We start from the raw sequence: 16,831 nt of genomic DNA, 5'->3' as shown, positions 1-16,831 counted from the left end.
TGACCTTGGCTTACAGGCATTGAGTGTCAGAGCACTTCCTGTTGTCGGGCATCCTGTTTAGATTCAATCTACTGATAACTATTAGAACTGACTTTCACTGGCTCCGTCAAAGTGGTCAGAGCATTATGGCTGTCATTGAAGCTGGTAATAAACTTCCCATGGGTTAAAAATCGGAAATGATAGAGTAGGAACAAGGTCTGATTGCACTGTTGGAGTATTGATGTTGTTGTTAATCACATGAACTCGGGTGGTGTTGACTGAATTTATCTTATCTCTTTCTGAATCTCAGGATGTCTCTCTGGGCTTTAAGTCTCCAATAAACAGCATATGTGACAATGCGCAGGGATCATCTGTTTTGATTTAAATTGGGATTATAGCACTGCTGCTTCACAGCACCAGGTACAAGGTTGGAGTCCAGCCTTGGTAAACAGCTTGTGTGGAATTCCCACATTCCCCTATGATTATGTGGGCCCCCTTCAGGTGCTCTGGTTTCCTCCCACATTTCAAAGATTGGTGGGTTAGGTGGATCAGTTGTGCGAAATTGTCCACAGTGCCCAGGATTGTGCAGACTTGGTAGATCAACCATGGGAAATGCAGTGCTCCAGGTGGGAAGCTCTTTGAATGTTTGGTGGGGTTTCATGGGCCAATGCTCTCCTGCCACACTGTCGGGATTCTATTCTATGATTGAGGATAAAGGCTACACAGCAGGGTGTCCTTAGAGAAGGAGCATGTGGTATGTATCAATGCTCTAGATGCCTTTAGACAGAGGTGGGCATCACAGGGAATACAGTGCTTTATCACCACTGCTGACCCCTCACCCCCAACTCTACATTGATTTGGTCCCTTCCCACTCTGTCATTTGTAATGGTTGGCTTTGCCCGTAATGGGCTTTGTTTGTAAATATTTAATTGGTTACACGGGTGGTTTACTGCTGGTGATTATATATTAACAAAACCCAAAATGGTGTAATGATGATTTTGATGGTGGGAAGGTTGCTCAGCTGTGTTTGATAACATGTCTGGGTAGGAGAAATGGGGGGAAAAAAAGAACACTTCATAGCTCACAGAAGGAGAACTGAAAAGCAGTTAAATCAAACCAAAGGTTCAGACAGGGAGGGAATATTTCCCTGGAGTTTGAGTAACTGGAAAGTGATGGTGTCCGGAAATAGACAGGATTTTGTTTTACAGGGCGTTTGAAATTTTTAAAAACTGTTACATTCAGATAGTTGCATTTCTTTTCTTTTAGTTTTGTTTATTGTGGAATAAATAGCTACAATATTTTAAAACCAAGTTCACAAACCTTGTGTTAAAGACAAATGTTAAATAAAATCCATCAAAACATCCCTCACTGAAAACTGTTGTGGAAGTGCAATCTCTTGTAGAATCCCTGCCCCCTATCTTCCTACCCGGGCTCCATGGCTATCTACATACCTGGGAGATAACAGCAGGAGGCCATTCGGCCTTTCAATCCTGCCCCACCATTCAATGGGAAACAGCTGAACATCCAGCTCAATCTCCTGTTCCTGCTGTGTTCCAATCCCCTTTTATGACTCTACCTCAAAGAACTATATCTAAGTCCACTTTTGGCTTCACTGCCTTTTGTTCCAGTTGCTTTGGTGTGTTACTGTATGGGTGTAGGCAGGGGTAATGTGATGGTGCTGCCGCCTGGAGGATGCACTCAGCATCCCTCATCATCCTGCAGTAACATCAATTGGATTTCAGCAACTAGAGATAGAAACCGTTTCCAGGATATGGGCATCACTGGCTCAGCCAGAATTTATTCCCCATCTCTAGTTACCCTTCAGAAGATGGTAGGGAGCTGCTGTCTTCTACCATTCACAGTCCATTTGGTGCAGAGAGACCGACAATTCTGTGAGGAGAGTGTTGCAGGATTTTGGCCGAGTGATTCTCCATCCTTGCTTCTTCAAATGTTGGTTAACTTAATCACGATCTGCACATGATTTTGAGATTTCAGTCTGCAAATCTTCACCATCTAACACCGTGTAGAAAGGAATATGTACAGGTTAGAAATTCAGAGCAGACAATGCTAATTTTGCTGGAATATCTTTTTCCTATTTCTTCCCCCAAAACTGTAACCCTCCAGCCCACTTTCTCTGTCCCACCATTCTGACTCTGCTACCCCTAATGTACACGCTCCCCATTCTCAGAGTTGTTGATAAACAGATTAATGCCACCACTTCCCGTCCCTCTGCACCCTTTCTGGGTTCAGTTCCTTTCCCTTCAGTTGCTGCAAGTCAATAATGTAACAGCAGAATGAAACAGACGGAAACAGAAAGGGAGGTGGTATATCCTGGACAGAAGAGGAACCTTCAGTCTGGGAGAATGGGTCACATCCTTCTTTGTTTCTCATTGGTCGATTGCAGTGTTATGACAAGTTGGGAAAGGAACTTGGTCCCATGTGGGTGTGGTGACACTTTGACCATCTAACAGATCAATACTACAAGCAAATACGTTCCTCCTCCAGACAATCACAGTGTGAAATACTTTCCACTAGTTACCCCAAAGCACACGCTCCAAAACTCACCCACATTCTGTACGTGTGCAGTGCCAGGTTTCCCCACAGACATGCAGTCTCTGCGTTGGAACTTGGGAGTTGTAGTTCCCATGCAGCCACTGGAGACCTGTCTTTGGAACGTGAATGAAAAGTGTGTTGTGGGGGGGTGAGGATGTTGTGTATTGGATTCCCATTCAGACACACGGGACATGTGGGCTGTAACTGGGATTTACTGAGACATCCGCTTAGACAACCTGACTTCTGACATAAGGAACATAGATTCAGCCAATTGGGGCATAGGGAGGTTAATAAGGCACAGTAGGTTTTAAATAGAGGTGCTCAGTGGCTAACACTGGTGCCTCACAGCGTCAGGGATCTTAGGCGACTGTGTGGAGTTTACACATTCTCCCCATGTTTGCATGGTTTCGTGCAGTTCTCCAGTTTCCTCACACAGTCTAAAGATGTGTAGGTTAGATGGATTGCCCATGCTAAATTGCTGACAGTGTCCATGCACGTGCCGGTGAGACAATTAGCCAAGGGAAATGCAATGTTAAAGGGAACGAGTGGATCTGAATGGGATACTCATCACAGGTTGGTGTGGACTCGATGGATGAATATCCTGTTTCTGCACTATAGGGACTCTATTCTATTCTCATGTGGAAGAATGTACTTGTCTCAATGTGTTGTGAATCTGTGGAATTCCCTTTTCAAAATGTGGTAGATGCCAGGACAATGAGTCAATTTAATGAAGAGATACAGATGTTGAATTTGTAATGGGTTAAAGGGTGAGAGAGAGCAGGCGGGAAAATCCAGCTGAGACCGAGGTGAGCTCAATCATCACCGTATGAGCTGGTTCGAGGGGCTGCATTGCCTCTCCTGGGCCCAGGGCTTATCTTCTTACGGTAATAACCAGAAAGATGAATCCAAAACTCACCACCTTCACCAAAGGAGATTTTCAGAAAATGACAGATAGTCAGGTGGATTAGCGTTCCAAACTTAGATAGTGAGGAAGTGTGCAGGAGATAATGATTTTGTAATTTTAAACTGACGGGACAAGTGATTTATGGTTTTAGATTGCGTCGTACATTCACAGCGTCCAGAATACTCTGTTGTGAATATCTATCCTGTACTTTATTACAAAGCCAAGGTCTCTGACAATAAAAACCAAAACACCCAGGAAGCATCGCCTCACCTCGTAATCTGATAAAAGAATTCTGAGAAGTCTGGTTGAACTTAGAACACAGATGGAAAGCTGGAAGATTAGATCCAATCCCAAGATCCAGTGCTTAAACAAAAGGAGACTACAATAGGATGAGGCAGGAGTTGGCTAATGTCGACTGGAAACAAAGACTTTAGGATGGGACCGTTGACGGACAGTGCGGGAATATCAAAGCAATTTTTCGAAGTGCTCAGCAAAAGTATATATCAGGGAAAAGGAAGGACCGTAGGAAGAGGAATAATCTGCCATGGGTGGGTCAGGAAATAAGGGAGTCTATCAAACTGAAATAGAATGCATACAAATTGTCAAAGACCAAGGAGATTAGAAAAACTTTAAAGATCAACAGAAAGCGAGATGGGATTGGGGGAGAAAAGTGATGAGTAGCTATCCCCAGGGCCAGAATAGCAGTTTACACTGTTAGAGGGGAACCTATTGTGTGGGGAACATAAGGCCTCTGTAATTTTTGAAGCACTTAACAGTTACCATAGAGATAATCCTGATCAAGTTAAAAATCACAGCACACTCCAAAAGCTTGTACTTCCAAAGAAACATGTTGGACTGTAACCTCGTGTTGTGTGGTTTTTAATTTTGTCCACCCCACCACCGGCTCCTCCACATCAGAATCCTGATAGATACCCCACTGAAACTGAAGCGCCTGTCAGATACTTGAGGGAGCCATGGGGGCGTAGGCGGGAGGGGTATGTGGTTTAACCACAAAGTGCTGAACTGAACTAGACTTTCTAAGTGCCGTTGCCATAGAGAGAATACTGAGAGACAGTCTCTATTCAAAGTCCCAAACCACAAAAGGTATAAGAATGGGAGTTGTACATCGGACAGGCAGGGAGTTACCTGATGCTGCTTGGAGGTGTTTTGCATGTACACTATCCATGTTACTGCCATGTTTCATCAATAAAGACTCAAAGAAGACCTCTCAGAGTTCTGTGCCCAGTTATTTCTATCCAGCAGGGTTCAGGAATATGAGGACACAGCAGTCAGTCTTCACAGTGGAGGATACGAAGAACATGCCAGTAATTGATAAGGAGACTGAGGAAGGTGAGGACCTAGATAATAACCATTATCGTGAAAGAGTTAGAGCTGGGCAAGCTAATGGAGCTAAAGGTAGACAAGTCTCATTGCCCTGATGGAATACATCCCAGGATACCAACAGAGTTAGTGGGAGAAATAGCAAATGCACTTAGTCATAGAATCCTACAGGAGAGACAGGCCCTTTTGCCTGTCCATCCACGCTAACCCCATTTCCCGAAACACTTGGCCCATTTGCTTCTGACCCTTTCCTATCCATGTATTTATCCAAATGTCTTTTACCTGTTGAGAGTGTTCCTGCCTGAACCACATCCACTGGCAGCTCATTCCATATACATACCACCCTCTGTGTAAAACAGTTGTCCCTTAGCTTCCCTTTTATTCTTTCTCCTCTAACCTTAAACTGATCCAATCAAGCCGTCCAATCCTTGAGTTCCTGGGAAAAAGACTGAGTGCATTCACCTTATCCATGCCTCTCATGGTCTTATACACTTCTAGAAAAGAACCCCCTCAGTTTCCTCTGCTCTAAACATAAAATCCTCACTTGTCCAACTTCTCCCTGTAACTCAGACCCCCAAGCCCTGGCAACACCCTTGTAAATTGTTCTGCACTTTTTACAGTTTAATAACTGAAACCTCCATTACATTCCTCATATTTCCAGTGTTTCCCCGCGGGGCTGGAACCGACGGGACAATGCCATTGGATTACAATCCATGATCGAGAATGAACTCCTTTACAACAATCCCGTTTTCATAGTGTTCCCCATGGTGCAGGTATCCTTGTGTCTTTCTGGTTGTATGGTTAATTAAAGACTTGTCCTTCTACAAAGCAAAGTTGTGGCTTAATTGTTCCTGGGAAATGTGCCATGATTTTCCAGACCTTCAAAAACAAATGAACTCTCTCTCCACACTCACCATGCTGACATGGACTTGGCTGTGTCTCAGTACTTTTCCAGTCACCCTGAGATTTGAAATATTCGCCCACGGACAGAATGCACACCTTTCCTTCCAGATGAAAAGGCCAATGATATTCAGATCGGCACGGATCAAGTAACTATCAGATCGGAACATGAAGTTCAATTTGTATTTCTCATCCGCAAATCCACCCTTTCAGTACCATACAACAGAGCACACAAGTTACCACTGTTAATACAGGATGGAAAGTCATTAGACAATAGTAGTATTAAACTGTAGTTTCCTTGTTTCCCCCAAAGCTTTAAACCTCAGTCTTACAATTTCTCTCTTCTGTGAACTGAAATCCAAACCAATCCTCCCACTCCTTTCCTCCACACCCAGTTCTCACACACACTCTCTTCGAATTCAGTTTCCTAGCTCCTGATGAGAACCATCCTGCATACACTGCTTCCTGCACACTCTGGCCAAGACCCATCTGACTAACATGAGCCAAATTAGAATTCTAATTGCAGGCCCATCCTTGTCGCTTTCCATAACAACCCTGAATCTTCACAAAAGAGTTCTGATAACTTTCTGCAAAACGCTGCACCACTGACAGTCTGATCACATGTCAGGGTCGCAAGAGAAGGGCCATTCCCCTGGGTCCTGCTCCCAGAGGGATGAAGCTGCTAATGATAGATTAATCCCTCACACCCACAGCCTCCGTTCCCAGGCACTGACCTATACCATGCATACTCCCACAATTGGTCAGCACTGCGCCCGTGCACTGGTCTCCCCTCCTACAGCACGTGCTCCCGATCATACAGGAGTCCGGGTGATTGACAGCAGCTGCTGCCCAATATATCAGAATCCCTACAGTATGGAAACAGGCCCTTCGGCCAAACAAGTCCGTACTGACCCTGCAAACAGTAACTTACACAGACCCATGCCCCCAAACTCATGTAACTAATACTATGGACAATTTAGAATGGCCAATTCACCTGCCCTTGCACATCTTTGGATTGTGGGAGGAAACCCGCTCAGACACGGGCAGAATGCACAAACTCCACACAGACAGTCGCCGTGGCCGGAGTTGAACCCGGGTACCTGGTGCTGAGAGGCAGCAGTGCCAACCACTGAGCCATCTCTATCGACGGGAGGGGGCGGGGTTTGAGGACTGGGTTAATGAGATTCTGAACAGTGAACGAATGTGAAGGACACTGGGGGATGGACAGGTCAGTGAGGGACAGGATCAGTGCAGCAGCAGGAGGGGAGACTGGACAAACTGAGCAATGGGAGAGTCTGACAGGAGAGAAACTGCAGGAAGGTTCTGTTTGGAGGCTCAGGCAGGGACAGCTGGGAGACAGTATGGCCTGGTGGCTTGGGCAGGTTTACTAATCAGACTCTTCAAAGATGCTGTCACTCAACTCTGAGCCTGATCCTCCTAGTCCAGAGGTAAGGACACTTACACTATTTCCTGGTGGGCAAGGGATACAGTGACTGCCTTTCAAAAGGCACCCAACTGTATGGGTGACATTAACAAGACTCAATACAGACTCACTGACAAAATGCTGGCGTACTTGAACTTCATCCAGAATATTAACACCTATAACTGGGCAACGCAGACCCCAATGTACAGAGTTAAATCCTGGATACTAATAACAGCTTTGTGCATGGGAAATCATAACTCATGAATTTGACTCAGTTTTTTTGAAGAAGTAACAAAGAGGATTGCTGAGGTCAGAGCATGGACATGATCTACATGGACTTCAGTAATGTGTTCGCAAGGTTCCTCATGGGAGACGGGTCAGCAAGGTTAGATCACATGGAGTACAGAACTGGCTCGAAGGTAGAAGGCAGAGGGGGCTTTTCAGGCTGGAGGCCTGTGACCAGTGGAGTGTCACAAGGATCGGTGCTGGATCCACTACTTTTTGCCATTTATATCCATGATTTGGATGTGAACATAAGAGGTATTGTAAGTAAGTTTGCAGATGACACCTAAATGGGAGGTGTAGTAGACAGTGAAAAAGATTACCTCAGAGTACAAGAGGATCTGGATCAGATGGGTGAATGAGCTAAGGAGTTCAGTTTAGAAAAATGCAAGCTGCAGAATTTTGGAAAAGCAAACTTTAGCAGGACTTATACAGTTAATAGTAAGTTCAAGGGGAGTGCTGCTAAACAAAGAGTCCTTGCAGTGCAGGTTCATAGTTCCTTGACAGTTGAGTAAAAAATAGATAGGATAGTGAAGGCGGCAGTTGGTCTGCTTGTCTTTACTGGTCAGAGCATTGAGTATAGGGGTTGGGAGGTCATATTGTGGCTCTACAGGACATCGCAAAAGTCGCTGAATCAATATTCCATAGAATTCTGTTCTCCTTCCTATCAGACGGAAGTTCTTAAACTTTAAAGAGATCAGAAAAGAATTATAGCATGTTGCCATGGTTGGATGGACTGTTTTTCCTGCAGCGTCAGAGGCTGAGTGGTGACCTGAAAAAGATTTTTAAAATCAGGCTGGGCATGGATAGGGTAAATAGACAAGATATTTGCCCTGCAGTGGGGGAGTACAGAACTAGGGGACTGGGAGGGAGGGTAGGCAGATCGAGAGGGGTGGGACCGAAATGGGTGGTGAATGAGAGGGGGGATAGACAGGGGTGGCACAGAGACGGGTGGTGACAGAAAGTGGGAATAGAAAGGAGGGGAACAGAGGGGGGTTGCGACTGACAGAAAGGGGGAACAGATTTGAGGGGGGTGGGGGGGAAGATGACCAACAAGGGGAGGGAAGAGACGTGGGTGGGGGAGGAGGCAGGGGAACAAGCCGACGGAGGGGGGAGTGGGGACAGGCCGACAGAGGGGGGGAACAGGCCGACTGGGGGGGTGGGAACAGGCTGACGGGAGGTGAGAGAAGAGGAGTGGCGACAGGCGAACAGAAGTGGGGGGAACAGGCCAATGGGGACAGGCTGACAGAAGGGGGGACAACAGGCCGACAGAAGGGGGGGGAACAACAGGCCGACAGAGGGGTGGGGGGACAGAGTAGGGGGAGATGGGGGGTGCAGACAGAGCGGGGTGAGACAGGGGAAACAGTTATGATGGAGAGTTATTTTATAGATCTAAAACTCAACCCTGTCCCTGTTTTCTCCTCCTCAACTTAATTCCCTCTGAAAGGCTCAGAGCAACTGCACAGTTCTTGGAAAGTAGAGTTTCAGGGAGATCAGGTGCTGAACGTGGCATTTGGGACACTAACATTGAATGGAATGTGCTGATCAATAAGTGGACTCTGGTTCGATTCCACTGTCTGTGTGGTGTTTGCACATTCTCCGTGTGTGTCTGCGTGGGCTTCCTCTGGGTGCTCTTAATTTCCTCCCACAAATCCAAAGACATGCAGGTTAGCTGGATGAGCTTTGGGTAATGGTAGGGTACAGAGTTAGGGTGGAATGCTGTTCCCATGGTTGGTATGGTCTCATGGGCCGAAAGGCCTGCTTCCACACTGTAGGGATTCTGTCACTGAGTATAGGGATTAGGAGGGCATGTTGTGGCTGAGTAGGGCATTGGTGAGGCCAGTTTTAGAATACTGTATTCATAGGTGGTCTCCCTGATTTCAGAAAGATGTTACCAGAAAAGGACTCAACCTCTTAATGACAAGTTCCTGGGAAGTGTTGACAGACAAACAGACCGTGCAGTGTGGGTTGACAGTTCCTTGAAAGTGTGGTTGAAGGTAGACAGGTCGGTGAAGGTGGTGTTTGGTATGCTAGCTGGTATTGGGCAGTGATTTGAGGATAGGAGTTGGGAGATCATGTTTTGGTTGCAGTTTATTGGATCGTCCACTTTTGGAATCCCCAGACTGCTTTCAATTGCAGTCTCCCTGCAAAAGGAAAGATGTTGGGAAACTTGCAAGAGTTCAGAAAATTTTTTCCAGGGTGTTGCCAGTATTGGAACATTTGAACCATAGGGAGCGGCTGAATAGGCTGAGGCTATTTCCCTGCAGCACTGGACACTTTAGGTAGCTTTATTGAACTTTATAAAATTATGAGGAGCAATGATAGTGTGACTAGCCATCGTTTCTTTTTTTCTCCCCCAGAGTAGGGGAGACCAAACAAATGTGAATCTTTTTTCCAAGGAGGAAATGACAAACTCTAGAAGAGAGATGGCGAGTATAAAGGATATGAAAACCGAACCAACTGAAGATGCTGTAAACTAGGAAGAGAAACAGAGGTTTCTGGAAAAGCTCAGCAGGTCTAGCAGCATCTGTGAAAAGAAATTAGAGTTAACGTATCGGAGGAAGGGTGACCAGACCCGAAACTTTAACTGATTTTTCTTCACAGATGTTGCATGACCTGCTGAGCATTTCCAACAACATCTGTGCAAGTTTAAAGGGAGTTGTTTGGAGTATATACACGAGAGGAACTTTATAAAGTGCGAGTGAGACCACATCTGGAGTAATGACAGAAGTTTTGGCCCCTTCATTTAAGGAAATACATCATTCCATCAGAGGCATCGCACAGACAATTGACTGGGATGAACCCTGGTTTGCAGGGATTATCTTTTAAGAAAAGGCTGAAGAAGTTGGGACTCTACTCACTGGATTTGGGAAGAATGAAAGGGGATCTCATTGTAACATGTAGGATTCTTAAGGAGTTTGACAGGGTAAATACTGAGAGGATGTTTCCCATCATGAGGGAGTCTGGAACCAGATTCTGGGTCAGTCACGGAATCACGGGTTCTGTTTTGGATTCGTCAAGTTTAAGACAACACCGACACAGGTGAGGGGTTTCAGTAGCAATGGAGCTGTGGTGAGGTGGAGACAAGCAACATTTCAGAGATTGGAATTCCTGGTGTTTGTGATTGTGTAGATGTCTGATCAGAAGGTCACCTTCGGGTCACATATGAGAGCAATATTGTCAAGAGTGTGGTTCTGTCTCAGACAGTTCCCAGGGAGAGGAAGGGGCTCAGCAGTCAGGGAAAGTAATTTGTAATAGCAACTGAAGGCAATGGGTTTAACCATTGCAACGTTCCATTGCAGGAAATTGCAGCCAATCACGTAATGGGAGTGTGATGAGCAGTTTGATAACTGAGTAATGGAGAGGGATGATGGGGAGGGAGAGCTGGGCATTGTCAGTGTACATGGGAAACCTAACACGGTGCTTTTGGACGATGTCACTGTATGTAGGTGAGAAACAGGAGGGACCAAGGAGAGATCCTTAAGGGACACCAAATACAAGGAATTCAGAAAGGAAAGGGAGAGTCAGGATGGAGTAGGTTTTTGCATTAAACGGCGGGGTCAAATATTAGTTTGAAGCAGAATGCGAGAGAAGGACATAACCAGAAAAGACAGACAGACAGAACAAGGAACAATATCTGTGAATTGGGGAGGGGGAGCGATAAGGAGGAGGAGCAGCCCAACTCCAAAAGAACTATCCCTACATTAGTGACATCACCCAACTCCACCCTAGTCTCAGCTCATTTATTGAAATACTCGTCCATCCTTGTGTTATCTCCAGACTTCATTATCCAAACACACTCCTGGCCAGCCTCCCACATTCAACTTCCATGTAATCTCAAGAGTATCTAAAACCCTACTGCCCAAGTGCTCACTTGTACCAAAACTTGTTGATCCATCAAAAGGCTCATATTAACAAGCAACAATTTAAAATTCTCACCCTTGATGTAATTCCTGGCTGTGAACATCCCTGTCTCCCTGCACCACACAACCTGTGAGATCCCGACAACTCATTTTCTTTCAGACTCCCAACGATGTGTTTATTCACTGCTTCACCTGTCTGGCTGTTTCTCCTGTTGCCAAGGCAACACGGTGTGGAATTCCCACCCTAACGCCCTCAGACCTGCTTTCCTCCTTTAAGGTATTCCTGAAAACCTGCTTATTTGGCAATTCTTTTGATCACCTGACCTAATATCCCCATCTGTGGCCTTATGTCAGAAGTTCTCAATAGTATTTCTGTGGAATTATAAACATGATAAACACAAACTGTTGTTGATTTGCACATACATTGTCAACTCTTCACTGTCACTGAGTGAATAATCTGTAATAGCTTTTACCCAAACACATTGTGGGAGCACCTTCACCACACGAACTGCAGCTGTACAAGGAAGTCAAACATCACCTTCTCCACAGGCAATGGGGCTTTGGGACTGATCACTGGTATCTGTGGAGGGAGAAACACACAGTTGATAGTACAATCAAGGATAGTAATGGGAAGTTGCGTGTGGAGGCTGAAGAGATTGGGGAGGCGCTGAATGAATACTTTTCGTCAGTATTCACTCAGGAACAGGACATTGTTGTCGATATGAATACTGAGGCACGAATAAGTAGAATGGATGGCTTTGAGATATGTAGAGAAGAGGTGTTGGAAATTCTGGCAAGGGTGAAAATAGATAAGTCCCCTGGGCCTGATTGCATTTATCCTAGGATTCTCTGGGAAGCAAGGGAGGAGATTGCAGAGCCATTGGCCTTGATTTTTGTGTCCTCTTTGTCTACAGGAGTAGTGCCAGAGGACTGGAGGCTAGCAAACGTGGTTCCCTTGTTCAAGAAGGGGAGTAGGGATAATCCTAGTAACTATAGGCCAGTGAGTCTCACTTCTGTTGTGGGCAAAGTCTTAGAGAGAATTATAAGGGATAGGATTTATGCACATCTGGATAAGAATGATGTGATCAAGGATAGTCAGCATGGTTTTGTGAAGGGCAGGTCGTGCCTCACAAACCTTATTGAATTCTTTGAGAAGGTGACGAAGGAGGTAGATGAGGGGAAAGCGGTAGATGTAGTATATATGGATTTTAGTAAGGCGTTTGATAAGGTCCCCCATGGTAGGCTACTGCAGAAAATACAGAGATATGGCATTGAGGGTGAGTTGGAGGTTTGGATTAGGAATTGGCTCTCTGGAAGAAGACAGAGGGTAGTAGTTGATGGCAAAGATTCATCTTGGAGTGCCGTCACTAGTGGTGTTCCGCAAGGATCTGTTTTGGGACCATTGCTGTTTGTCATTTTTATAAATGACCTGGAGGAAGGGTTAGAAGGTTGGGTGAGCAAGTTTGCGGATGATACGAAAGTCGGAGGAGTTGTAGACAGTGAGGAAGGATATGGCAGGTTACAGCGGGATATAGAGAAGCTGCAGAGCTGGGCAGAAAGGTGGCAAATGGAGTTCAATGTAGCTAAGTGTGAAGTGATTCACTTTGGTAAGAGTAATAAAAAGATGGATTACTGGGCTAATGGTAGACTACTTGGTAGTGTGGAAGAGCAGAGGGATCTTGGTGTCCATGTACACAGATCTCTGAAAGTTGCCACCCAGGTAAATAGTGCAGTGAAGAAGGCATATGGCGTACTGGCTTTTATTGGTAGAGGAATTGAGTTCCGGAGTCCTGAGGTCATGCTGCAGTTGTATAAGACTCTGGTGCGGCCGCTTCTGGAATATTGTGTGCAGTTTTGGTCGCCATACTATAGGAAGGATGTGGAGGCACTGGAACGGGTGCAGAGGAGGTTTACCAGGATGTTGCCTGGTATGGTAGGAAGATCCTATGAGGAAAGGCTGAGGCACTTGGGGTTGTTTTCATTGGAGAAAAGAAGGTTTAGGGGTGATTTGATAGAGGTGTACAAGATGATTAGGGGGTTAGATAGGGTTGACAGTGAGAACCTTTTTCCACGTATGGAGTCAGCTATTACAAGGGGGCATAGCTTTAAATTAAGGGGGGGGTAGATATAGGACTGATGTTAGGGGTAGGTTCTTCACTCAGCGAGTCGTAAGATCATGGAATGCCCTGCCAGTAGCAGTAGTGGACTCTCCCTCTTTATGGGTATTTAAGCGGGCATTGGATAGGTATATGGAGGATAGTGGGTTAGTGTAGGTTAGGTGGGCTTTGATCGGCGCAACATCGAGGGCCGAAGGGCCTGTACTGCGCTGTATTGTTCTATGTTCTATGTTCTATGTTCTATATATCAGGGAGTGCATTATAGGGAGGGAAAATGGTGCAGAATTTGGGATTTTGACATTTGTGTTTTACAACGTGCACTAAGTTCTGTAAAACCTCTCATCCCATACCATGAAAATTTCCTCCTCTTCCTGGTCAATATGTCTTTCCTTTCCCCTGCCCTTCACCTTCACCTTCACACATTTCCAATGCCTTGGTCACAACAACAGTGTGCTGTCAGTGAAGTTTATCACGTGGTTCAGTATTGTCCCGCCCCTCATTCACTCCGATTGTTTGAAGGACCAACTAGCACCTCTAGCCCCTGTTCCCCCACTCTTATTGGTCCTGCGCTGACATCAATAATCCGAGGCCCATTGTGGGCTGGAGCATGCTCAGTGCTTCCTGCTTTTGCTGCTGTTCATCAGGTCTGAGAGAGAGAGGGCTCATCCCTGTTTCTCCTGATGTCAGACAATAACAACAACTACCTGCATTGTATGGAGCCTTTCACATTGACAAATCTCCTAAAATGCTTCATGAATGATGGAAACGTTGATTAAAGAGAACGATTTTTAGATACACCTTTAAGGCGGACAGAGGGGGTTAGGGAAGATATTCCAAAGGTTTGTGTCCTCGGCAGCTCCAATCGTGGAGTGATATAGGTGGGCAACAGCTTACAATGGAGACAGTTAGTGGCTAACCATAAGTCAACAACCTCATGTCGTAGCCCCCGACCCACACACCAGGCCTTGTTCTCACAGCCTGCCATTACACACTACCTGTGGTTAGCCACGAACAGTCTCCATTAACAACTAATCACCCTCCCCCAGCCAGAATGTTATCCACTCCGTTACCCAACCGTTCTTCTCACTCTATCCCCACCTATCCTTTCCTCCTTTTATCCTCCCCCCCACACTAACTTCTGCACATAAACTGACTTTTTTTTCTCAGTAACATCTGTCCTGAGGAAGGGACACTGGGTCTGAAACTTTAACTCTGATTTCTCATCACAGATCCTGCCAGACCTGCTGAGCTTTTCCAGAACCTCCTGGTTGTTGTTTCTGATTTACATCTTTCACAGTTCTTTTGGTTCTAATTTACCGGGAGTTTGTAATTCAGGTCCAACAGCCTCTGTCCCAGTCTCCGCTGTCTCTCCCAACCCCACCCAGTGACACTGCACCTGCACAGCTCATGGACAGGTGTTGTCTTGCTGGCCACACCCTTATTCACTCCCATTGGCTGCAGGACCACACAGACTCTCCTCCCATTGGTCTGGAGCTGCTGTCAATCAGCCGGGCCCCATTGTGATAAGAGCGGAGGGCTAATCCCTCTCTCTGCCCTGAGATGAGCTTCATCATTCACAGTGAATGGGGCAGTATCACAGAGCACAGGGCCTGGGGGCTATTCAGCCCATTGGGGCTGTACTCTCTCCCTCTGGAGATGCTGCAAATCTGTACCAAGTCCCCTCCCATGTGCCCATAGCCCCCCAAATCTTTCCTTAAAAAGTAAAATTCCAAGTCTGTTTCAGAATACTTGCTGAATCTGTGTCGTTCAGACTGTTCCAGATGCTCAGAACTTACTGAGTAAAATAGTGTTCACATTTTCACCTTGTATTATTTGCCAATTACTTGAAAGTAGTTACTAAAAATTGTGACAGTGTTCACAATTCCTCTCTCTCTCTCTCTCTCTCTGCAAATTCAAGACCTTGGAACCAAATCTGCACCAGATTGAAATCACTGCTTCACCTTCTCAGCTCCAAGGATAATTATCTGTGCTTCAGCGAACTCTCCACAAAAGAGAGGAATGCAGCTTAATTTATTGAGATCAAAGAAACAGACTTCAGTCCAATTCGTCCGTGCCAACAAGGAATCCTAAATTAATGGATTCCCATTTACCATCTATTGGCCTGTATCCATCAAAACCCTTCCTATTCATGTACCCAATTGGAAGCCTTTTAAATGTTGTGATTTTATCAGCCTCCACTACTTCATCTGGTAGCCCCTCCCATACACACACCACACTCAGCTTGAAAACGTTGCCATTTAGATCCCTTTTAAATGTTTCCCCTCTCAACCTAAACTCAGGTGCTCTAGTTTTGGACCCACCTAACCTGAGGAAATAGGACCCCGGCTGCCCACCTTATTCACACCCCTCGTGATTTTATAAATCTCCATGAAGTCACCTCTCCGTCTTTGACTCTCCAGAGAAAATAGCCCCAGCCTATTCAGCCTCTGTTGTGGTTCTGTTCGCCGAGCTGGGAATTTATCTTGCAAACGTTTCGTCTCCTTTCTAGGTGACATCCTCAGTGCTTGGGAGCCTCCTGTGAAGCGCTTCTGTGCTGTTTCCCCCGGCATTTATAGTGGCCTGTCTCTGCCGCTTCCGGTTGTCAGTTCCAGCTGTCTGCTGTAGTGGCCGGTATATTGGGTCCAGGTCGATGTGTTTGTTGATAGAGTCTGTGGATGAGTGCCATGCCTCTAGGAATTCCCTGTCTGTTCTCTGTTTGGCTTGCCCTATAATGGTAGTGTTGTCCCAGTCGAATTCATGTTGCTTGTCGTCTGTGTGTGTGGCTACGAAGGATAGCTGGTCGTGTCGTTTCGTGGCAAGTTGGTGTTCCTGTATACGGATCGTTAACTGTCTTCCTGTTTGTCCGATGTCGTGTTTTGTGCAGTCCTTGCATGGGATTTTATACACTACATTAGTTTTTCTCATGTTGGGTCTCGGGTCCTTCGTTCTGGTGTGTTGTTGTCTGAGCGTGGCTGTTGGTTTGTGTGCTGTTATGAGTCCTAGTAGTCGCAGTAGTCTGGCTGTCAGTTCGGAAATGTTCCTGATGTATGGTAGTGTGGCTAGTCCTTTGGGTTGTGGCATGTCCTTTTTCCGTTGTCTCTCCCTTCGGCATCTGTTGATGAAATTGCGCGGGTATCTGTTTTTGGCGAATATCTTGTACAGGTGTTCCTCTTCCTCTTTTTGTAGTTCTGGTGTGCTGCAGTGTGTTGTGGCCCTTTTGAATACTGTCCTGATGCAACTTCGTTTGTGTGTGTTGGGGTGGTTGCTTTCATAGTTCAGGACTGGGTCTGTGTGTGTGGCTTTCCTCTATACCTTTGTGGTGAATTCTCCGTTTGGTGTTCTCTGTACTATCACGTCGAGGAATGGGAGTTGGTTGTCCTTTTCTTCCTCTCTAGTGAATCGGATTCCTGTGAGTGTGGCGTTGATGATCTGGTGTGTGTTCTCTATTTCTGTGTTTTTATTTATTACA

At 45.8% G+C, this 16,831-nt stretch overlaps 1 long non-coding RNA gene across 1 annotated transcript; it reads right to left on the bottom strand.

Moving 5' to 3' along the window:
- Positions 1-5,869: 5,869 nt before the first annotated feature.
- LOC140489140 (uncharacterized) lies at positions 5,870-16,820 on the bottom strand. Its single transcript, XR_011963086.1, has 3 exons — positions 15,761-16,820; positions 11,719-11,825; positions 5,870-5,919 (listed from the first exon to the last, which is right to left on the bottom strand). It is a non-coding gene; the product is annotated as an uncharacterized lncRNA (long non-coding RNA).
- Between the last annotated feature and the right edge of the window lie 11 nt (positions 16,821-16,831).

The sequence above is a fragment of the Chiloscyllium punctatum genome, chromosome 18 (assembly GCF_047496795.1).
Source record: "Chiloscyllium punctatum isolate Juve2018m chromosome 18, sChiPun1.3, whole genome shotgun sequence".
NCBI classification, from domain to species: domain Eukaryota; kingdom Metazoa; phylum Chordata; class Chondrichthyes; order Orectolobiformes; family Hemiscylliidae; genus Chiloscyllium; species Chiloscyllium punctatum.
The sequence above is the reverse complement of the archived record's forward strand: the minus strand, read 5'-3'. Positions and strand labels throughout refer to the sequence as shown.